The sequence below is a fragment of the Montipora capricornis genome, chromosome 3 (assembly GCF_036669925.1).
Source record: "Montipora capricornis isolate CH-2021 chromosome 3, ASM3666992v2, whole genome shotgun sequence".
NCBI lineage: Eukaryota > Metazoa > Cnidaria > Anthozoa > Scleractinia > Acroporidae > Montipora > Montipora capricornis.
Window position 1 is genome coordinate 25,387,341 of NC_090885.1, and position 10,000 is coordinate 25,397,340.

At 40.1% G+C, this 10,000-nt stretch overlaps 1 pseudogene; it reads right to left on the reverse strand.

Moving 5' to 3' along the window:
- Positions 1–90: 90 nt before the first annotated feature.
- On the reverse strand, positions 91–1,056 carry LOC138040005 (beta-2 adrenergic receptor-like; annotated as a pseudogene).
- Positions 1,057–10,000: the final 8,944 nt, after the last annotated feature.

The window sequence follows — 10,000 nt, forward strand, 5'->3', positions numbered from 1 at the left end:
GCTTCTCTTGCGTAATAATTTTGATGCTAACGTTGCAGGACGCTGAATATCTTCAAGTCGGATAATGTTGATCTGGCATCAATGTGACGATTACAAAGACGTTGTCTGGTTTCTTCTACATAGTGTACATGGTGCAAAAACCGGTGCAAAAATTCGCTTAATGATGAATTTGAAGGTCTTCCTAAATTCAGGAATGCGGACGCCAAATACAATAGGATTGATTGTCGAGTTAGAATAATGCAAAAATTTGTAAAAGATAAGGGCAGACCAATTGAATGGGTTAGTACAGTACACTGTAGTGATTTGAGTGACAAAAAATGGTGTCCAGGCAACTAAGAAAAAGCCGATAACGAAGGCAATGGTGGTGGCCGTGCGAATTTCGCGCTTCAGGGAGCGTTTACTCGGGTTGTTGTTCATCCTGGTCGTGGCGATTTTCCAAATGGCAGCATACGCAACCACGATGATGGTCAATGGCAGAAGAAAGAACACAACGGATGTCACAAGTACTTGGTCTTTTGGATCGATTCTAGGGATAAATTTCACTCACGCCGCTAGTGCAGAAATCAACCAGACCATGAACAAGGCGATGTAATACACGTACTTAGGCGTATTACGGTGCTTCACGGCCCAAACAACACAGAAATATCGCTCCATGGAAATGGCCATGAGGTGAAAAATAGACGAGATCCCTGCAAAGCTATCCATTGTCCTGTAAAACGTCTCCAAACGTTGGACATTTTCGTTCCCTGTCGGGAAGGCATAGGCTCTCAACATGTACATCCACCAAGGAACAGAAATCGCCCCAACCATTATGTCCGCGATTGCTAAGCTAAGGACAAAGTAGTTTGTCACTGTGCGAAGTTTGTCGTTGATGAAAAAGGCTGTCACCACCATGAGATTTTCAAATACTGCTAACAAAGCTATGATTGTATAAAAGAACCAAGCTGCTATAACTGAGTCCCTGTCAGGGGGTGGAAAAGCTGATTGTACCATTCCACCTGTATGTAACGTTTGTGTCGCGTTGGCCAATAATGATTCATTTGTCGGGTCTGGCATTTTACCTGTATAAGAAAAAACAATGTGAATTAATCAAGACCGCGTCATGTAAGGGACATACTTGTTGTCTCTTAGAAGGAAGCTACTGTAGATCAAAATGTTGCCAGAACTAGATCAAACCATCAGCGTCAGCCAATGATACTCCGTCTTATTCTCAACAGTTAAGTGAAAACCAAGGCGTCGCGGCTTTTTTGTTTTCGACGTAAAAGAATTAATTGTCCGCCTCGTCTTAACTAGGCCGGAGGAACAATGAGGGCTGCCAAGGGTTCTTGGCGACAAGCGACATCGCTCTTGTTCCAGAACACCGACAGCCGACAGAACCTGACGGAAAAAAGCGACAATTTGAAATAGCGGCAATCGACTTTTTAACTTCGACAAAGCGACATCTTTTCAATTTGTTATTTCGACAGCGACATGACCGACCAGGCTAGCATGACTCTAAATTTTCTCTTCTGTTGGTGTTGCTTCATGTAGATTTCTTGTGCAAAATAAACAAACCATCATTCAACACTTGACGTGCTTGTTATGTAGTGAGCGTCTTATGTCTCTTATTTCCTTTTTTGGTACAAATCTTGACACGTAGTCACGTCCGTCATGATTCTCTGTAACTCGGTGACTTTTATCGCGTCTGTGCGGCTTTTCTGGCGCTTTCTGTTAACGTGGAGTACGTGAAATGGGAAAACATTAAAAAAATTGCACAGCAGTCACAGCATTCTCAAAAAAAGCAAAAAGAAGGACAAAAAGAGCCACGAGGGGAAAGAAAGGAAAGGTAAGTTGTCTGACACTGTTTACCAGTAATGACTGACTAATAAGTACTAAGAGAGTTTTGACGGCATTTAAAGTGTCCAGCAAAAACAGCAATTCATAATTAATAATGCGAGGGCTTAATTGTTGCTTGATTTTTACGTATTTCGATGACCGTATAAATACTTCCGTAGCTCGTTTTCACATAGCCTGCGAACACAGACGTATTTCCGGCTGTCACTGGTTCCGCCGAACCAGTGACAGCCGGAAATACGTCTGTGTTCGCAGGCTAGTTTTCACATCATTCTCAAAAAAAGCAAAAATAAGGACAAAAAAAGCTGCAAGGAGAAAGAAAGGAAAGGTAAGTTGCCTGACACTGTTTACCAGTATACTGAGAGGGTTTTGACGGTCTTCCTTGCATTTAAGCTTAAGCAGTGTCTAGCAATGACAGCAATTAATAATTAATATTACGAGGGCGTAACCGTATAAACACTTCCGTAGCTCGTTTCCGCTTATAGCCCCTTTCCACCTCCTACACCTCTCCCCCCCCCCCCCCCAAAGTTATAAGCTCACCCAAAACTACTTACGAATTGTGTAATCCAGGGTTTACAGCTCAGAATTTTAAAAAAATTCTGATCAATTCTGGCGGGCGGGCCTTAAAAGGTGGGGAATAAACTGTTTTCTCTTTTGCATGCCGGAAGCGTGATGTGCAATGACTGTAACCAGTCAGCAAACTCTGCCACAGTAATAACTTCCGAACTGTCAGCCATTTTATTTTCGTGAGGGGTCAGAGACCGAGAAGAGAATGAGCGCCAAAAGTTGCGGCAGAAACTGTTCTACAAACTAATTATAGTAGTTAGCAAATCTTGGAAGTGACGCGTCCTTAACTGTTTCTTTTCCAGAAAAACATATGTTGGTGCCATAATGAGTATCCTATGGCTAAGCCCGTTAAGGTCGCTAAGATCACCAAAACCGTTCAAAAGTCTATCTCTGGCTTTCTCAGTAATGGTGATCTCAGTAGTGGTTGATTTTCTATAAAAAAGGAAGTTTTTACTCTTTAAATTAAACAAAATTACAGGACGCAAAAATTTAACCAACATTTGTATTCTAGCGAAAAAGCGACAGCGACAATTGTATTGCAGCGAAAAAGCGACAGCGACATTTGTCTCTAGCCACATAGGCGACAGGTGGGCTGGAAAATAAGCGAGTTAATTAAAAACAAATTGTTAAACGTCGCGAATTTAGTGTTTGTAAGTTGTTTTCATCCAACAAGGCCACATTTCCATTTGCAAAAAAATTCAGTATCGGCGTAAGAAGGTTTCAGGTAATTTACAAACCTTCAACATTCAAACCAAAATGCCAGCATTTTCATTAGATACGTATTAATTTAGTATCGATCCCTCCATTACATCGAGTCTAGCATGTAAAGCTAATAGCTTAGACAAAAAACGACAACTCCTAACTCAGCTCGTTTTAAGTGGTACAAGCTCTGAGCAAGGGAAATGTGGATAGTTTAGTAATGGGAAATGTTTTCTGTTCGGCTGAGCGCAGCGATAGAGAATAGAATTTAGATTTTGCCGTTGCTATTACCGAATCGGTTTTGCAGTTTGTCCTAATTTGTAACCACTTGTTCAGGTAAGTGAAATTTAAGTTTCGTCAGAAAATTGGCCGGTGTTCCCAGCTCTTTAACGATAACAAGAATTTTAACGCAGGGACACTAATAGTAACATTCTGAAAAAGTTTTCAAACGTTTTGCACGTGTTCTTACAAAAACAGAACTTGAAATTATGAATTTAAAGATTGAAAGCGCTTTATGAAGCGAGGCTTACCTCCTTAGCCTTAAGTCTTCACAACGGTCAACACAGGGCAGCATTAATAACACAGCATCTATTCCAATTCTCTGCGTAAGGTGATGAAACGTACTCTCTATCTGAACGTTGCTTGTCAATATATGTGAAGGAGTTTGAAAACCCCCCCACAAAAGCTGATGACGCTCTTAATAATGGTTTCTGATTGGCTGGTTTAATTGAACTGCATGCCCTCGCCAAGTTTTGTCGTTAATTAGTTCGCAAAATTTAAATTTTCCAACTAACGTTGTCATTAATTATGATTTAATGGTCTGTATTATCTCGAACTCGCTGCTATCATTTCGGCCCATAGGGGGGCTCTTGCAAAACAAGGTTTTAAAATGAATCATTTTCTCAAATCTAAACAAAATGGAGAAGTGATCCTAGGACTTAGCCATTCCGTCTATAACCCACACTTCAAAATATATCTTAATCTTCCTCCTTGAATCCGTTATCAAAATCATTCTGGGAGCAACACTCAGATCGGCTGCTAGAAAATTCAAGTGTACTACTGAGTTTAAAAGAGTTTCTAGCAAAGTGACATAAGATAGTTCGCTTTGATTGTAAAATAATGGGTGGTTTTGATGTTACGTCATCGCCATAATGTTGGTGGACGAAAACAAAAGATCTCTCATCAGCTCCTTTTTGTTCGTCCACCAGCATTTGTTCATTGCAACATTGTCATCTGCGTCTCTAGAGATTGGTGTCAAATCACCTATAGACCCAATTGGCTAACTCAATGTTGAACTCAAATCTCTAGAGACGTAGATGACAGTGTCGAAATGTACAAATGTTTGATGACGAACAAAAGAAGCTAATGACTGATCATCCAACATGGAGGCGACGTTATCTGTTTTTCCTCGTTTGAATCCGTCATTTCCGTCCTCCAACATCTCTAGTACAATAAACGGTACGAGGTCTTTTCGTTTTCTTGTTTGCGTCGTATTTTCAAATTTAGCGCCAACTTAAACTTGAATGTTTCGTCAATCGACGTTGGATAGTGTTTTGCCACCATCTCAACATTACATTTCACAATGTTGCATGTAGGATCCAACTTTGTTCGATAGTTTGGTCAGGGCTTAACGTTATGACAACAACGTGAGCAATCAACAGCGAAGTATTCATTCTCTATCTTAATTTCAAAACCGTCTGTACCGACAAAGTTATGGGCAATGGGATACTTCGCCCAAAATTGCATTGTATAACGTGACCAACATGAAATAATTGTGAAAATTCTTATGAAAGCGTAAAGTTCTATTTTGAAGTGACGTTTTTCTTTCTGTATCCCTCACCGTTTCTTAATTGAACTCCCTTGTAGACAATACCTCTTTAAAAACAATAGATTTAACCGTCAACCTCAAAACAACGACTTGAAATGGCATCAAGTGGTCAAATTTATAAGGGAGCTTATGCAAAGACAACGAAGACAGCTACTAGAGCGAATTTCACGTTTACTCCATTTCGTTGGGCGTGGAAATTGCGTATAATCAATAATTTGCTGGATGAACATTATTATGAACGGTGTGGATGTCTGGAGAGAAAATTTATCATCACGAACATTACCAAACAACGAAACAACGAAACATCGACAAAGCGAAACGAAGCACCAAAACAAAATGTATGACTCCACCATAAATTGAATACTAACCGACAAAGGTTGGATTTGAGGTTAAATATCGTTTTAGGCCTAATTCACCTTTATCACTCGGCGGCCATTTTGGAGTCCGTGGGGAATAAAGTCTTTGTCTTTGCATTGTCTTTGCCCGTCCAGCCTCACACTGAATGAGAGGTTCTACGGGCAAAATCTTTAGTTTGGACATTGAGTGATATGGGCCAATTAGGCCTAAACGGTATTGCTCCTAATCTCAGTCTTAGTCTGAATCCTAATCTTAATCTCAATGAATTAAGAGCAATGACGTTTTAGACCTAATTAGGCCTAAAACGATATTTAATCTCAAATCCAACCTTTTTCGGTTAGTATTCAATGAATGGTGGGGTCACACGTGGTGTTTTGGTGCTTCATTTCGCTGTTTCGTTGTTTAGTAATGCCCATTTATCACCGGGTGCTAGCGTCTTACATGTAACCTCAAATTTGGTCATTTCACTTCTTTGTTAGGACGAGAACGGCAGAGAGGTATACCAAAATGCAAAACGCACGTACTGGGTATGGAGAGCCATTGTTTTTACTCGTGGATATTATCCACGAGTTTTGGGGAGAATCTGTATGCAAATTTGTCACTCCTGCGTAACCGGAAGTTTGACCTAATTAGTCAATCAGGATGGATAGCGAGCGAATCACAACACAGCTTGGAAAGTGTGACTTCCTGTTCGCCAGGTTGTGTGCCACCATGTTTGAGCACTTTCCGCTGCATTTTAATAGAAGCAAGAGACTGAAGAAGTGAGGAAATGGCGTTCTTCGAAGGTGAAGCAAAAGATTCTGAACAAGTACACATTGGTGCAATTAATTGTGCACCGCCTTTCACTCATCAACGGCGGACTTAAATGTCGAAATCGAATCGACCGACATATGGTGAGAAGATAATCTCTGTCGATCCCCTAAGCTCACGGAGGATTGATAAATTCCATTCGGAAGATGGCTTCCTTTTGGAGAGTGACATCGAAGCTATCACGAAGTTTAGCAAGCCATGAGGCATCAAAGCCATGTGAATCCAACTTGAACAACATGACTGACATGACAAACAGTGAGACCGCCCAGCAACCCATGCTTTCAGACGCTAGTACTTGTGTGGCGGACCAGAATGACAAACTGTCGAAAGACTCGGTCATTGATTATTTAAGGAAAACTGATGAGGAATCCATACCAAAGAGATGCTCTGCCCTCTGGCTGTGGCCTCTGGCTCTAACCTTAACCCTAACCCTAAACCAATACAGACAGTATCCTAAACATTCATAAAAGCTAACCTTAAGCCTAAAAACTTTTGTTTAGGCCTAATTAGGCCTAAGGTTAGCTTTTATTAATGTTTAGGATACTGTCTGCATTGGTAAAACAATGACCTGTGACCTGTGTTTTGTACCTGCCGTGCTCTGGCTCTATCTTTATCTCCGATAGAGCAACTATAAACATGCTCCCCGGGACAGAGAACCATCCGGAATTCCTTACAAGAAAACGGCGAGCTTGTTTCCTAAAGACTAGGTAATTAGAAAGTGTATAACGTACCGAGCTCGTCTGAGTTGAGAAAGTATTTATCTCTTGCTTTTCGAAAATATATTGCAGTAAGGGAATACCTAGACCTAGACCACAACTCAGACGTAACAAATCTTCGAAAGTAGGAGATTCTAATTGTTGTTTTTATCTTATTTCCCGAAGGACCGCTAAACATAAAATAGACTTGTCAGTACTATTGTGTATTCAAGATCAATCTGTTACTAAACGTTCAACAAAATTGAAACAACAAAAGAAGACTTATGTGTATCAAGAGAAAAGCTATTGATATCAGGAGACGTTGAATACATATGCACTTGCTGTGATCAGTTATGGTACAGATCATCTGTCTCTTAAGTGGAACAGTAGCCAATATAGTGGTAAATGTTCCCAAAGAGCAGTGTTCTTGATTTACATTCAAACTTTTGCTAAAAACATTCAAAATGCACAAGTATCTGTCGATAGACGTATTGATGAGATTGCAACAAACTCTAACGACAATAAGAACACAGACAACAGTGATGAAGAGTGGTGCGAAGTAGAAGAACGACCTTCCGGTGTCACAGATACTTTACTGCAACAACCAGATATCACTGAAATGTAGAGAAGGTATCTAGCTTTGCACCAGGAGAGAGTAATACACCATTAGGTATATTTATGGACAAAGACTGAATTGTTAGCATTCCCAACAATTTTTCAGTTGTGGTAAAACCAGACCTAATAACAATGATAGAAAAATACCAGTTTGTTTCAGCACAGTGTGTAAGTAGAAATTAAGAAGTCGAGATAGGAAAATTGCACAATCAGTACCGACGATCTTTTATAAGTTGAAAATCGAATCAAACAAATTCAAAATAGCGCATCTATTTTTCTATTGTCTCTTCAAAAATGTAAATCCAAAGGGAAGAAATACGCAGGTGACCTAAAATCAGATGATTGCGTAAATAAATTAATACATCTTGATGAACGGTTTAGAGTATTGAGAAATTTGAGAGGATCACCACTAGATTCTAAAAAAAGGCCTAAAGGTAATCCCACGTGGTTCTGCTCATTTTCTGTAGCAGAAACGAGGTGGTCTCATCTTTTGAAAATCCTTGTAGAGCAAATAAGAGCTAACTGATGAGATTAACAATATGACCTGGCAACAAAAATCAGACCTTACTCAAAAAGACCCTGTCACCTGTCCTAGGCACTTTGAACACATGGCACAGCTCTTTATAAAGGATTTGTTAAAGAGTAATCTTATGCCTGTTGGAGAAATAGTAGACTTCTATTACAGGCTTTTTTATTATTTTTTATTTTTATTTTTTTTTAATTAATTTGCAATATTATTTACAGTACACACTACTTACAATAGGGAGCTTACGGATCGACGACGTTTGCACGACGGTGCTGTTAGATTACGTGAGATGACCTCTGCGCATGCCTATATGGGCACTCGCCAGAGTCGCGCCAAAGTCGACGACGTTGGTGAGCGCGATTTGCCGGCGTCTCGAAAATAACAGGACGAAAGGTTAGTTGTCGAAGTTTTCTGAATGTTTCTTTCAATGCTTCAGGTGTTTTTCCAAATAAATCATTGATCAAGCATCAATCAAGTTCCTGGCACATGTTTTTGATTTTTTTTCTGTTTTCATTCAACTGATTCAAGTGAGCACCTTCTGCAGCGCCATGGCAAATAAGCTTACCGCTACTGAAATTGAAGGCACGACAAGGTATGAATGAAACGTCGATTGTTATATTAAAAATCTTTTTTTTAAATTACATTTCAGTTAAGTATAACGTTTCTAGCGGTACCTTAAATTTGAAAGGCTGGATTGAAGAGTTTGTTTGTAGTTAACATTCGAGTGGAGCTTAGATAGCTTCGCTGAATAACATAAGCTTAACAGTTCGTTCTCCAACCAGCTTTTAAAGTAGTTTATTTTTCCTTTAGTTTTGAACGATGTTATAGCGTGTAGAGACACATTTTTACCTTGGCTTACATCTACGTTTTCCACAGGCGATGCGAGAAGACTTTGTTTTTGTCTTAAAAATACCTTTTCTATCTTGAGACAAACAACCAACAAAGTAAATGGCTCTTGTAGAAAGTGTCACATTTATAGTTTGCAGGAATAAAAAAGGCAAGAGCAAGGCTCTACCTATAAACTCTTCAACAGGATGTGAAAGGGTTATCTGACTCAAGTTAATTGACGCATGTACTTTGGTACACAATTGACATGCGAGACGAGTTTTAGTTTTTTTAAACAATAACTTTACTAATTGTCGCCGCTAATCGCCGTCGCAAAGTACAGCAACGACGCAGCTCAACAAGGTCGAACCGAAAGCATACAATCACAGTACGCAGTCAGGTACAAACGGAAAGAGAAATACTTGATGCATATAAAAAAACTAAAGTACAAAGTACAAATGATGGCACTTCTGGCTATTTGCTAACTTCCAGGAATCCGTCGTAGACGAAAACCAAAATTCAGCAAGTTTTTCCTCCAGTAATATTTCACTCACAACACTACTCGACGCCCTCAACTTTAAATTGCTGGGACCCGTGATTAGCCTGATGCAATTTTATTGGATGATGGCCTGGCCAAGTTCAGCCAGATTGTCACAATGGTCGCTCACTCCAAGGAATTTGCCTCGCAAAGGAAAAACTATTAAACATACTGGATATATTCCTAACGCCCTTGGAAGGCAAAAATATGATCAAAACCTTCTAACACCCTTGAGGAAATAACTGCCTCGCACGGCTCTTTCTACAGTTCGTTCCTTCAAGTGTGCGACGGCCCTTACGCTAGTCTCGGACTAGCGTAAGGGTTGCAAGGCTTGCTTACGCAGTTTCAATGTGCGTCATCTGATTGGCTAAAAGACGCTGTATTTGGGGGGAACTTTCTTCTGAATGTAAATGTTTTACGTTAAGCATGGGCGTAAGTTTCGAGTGCGCAATTAGCTAGGGAGCTTAAGTACCAGCGTTTTTTAGCCACAAAGGGAAACTGGAAGGGAACATTTCGCATGCCAAGACAGTAGTCCCTAATGAAGAAACCATGCTTAGCAATGTAAATGTGGCAGTGTCAAGACAAGTTAAAAAGGTAAGCAAGTCAACTTTCGCCGTTCGTTTGCCGCTCAAAAAAGTCTCGTACTTTATCTCCCCACGTCTTTTGTGTGGGTGCGCAAAACAAAATCGATGGCATGCTCTGCTCTC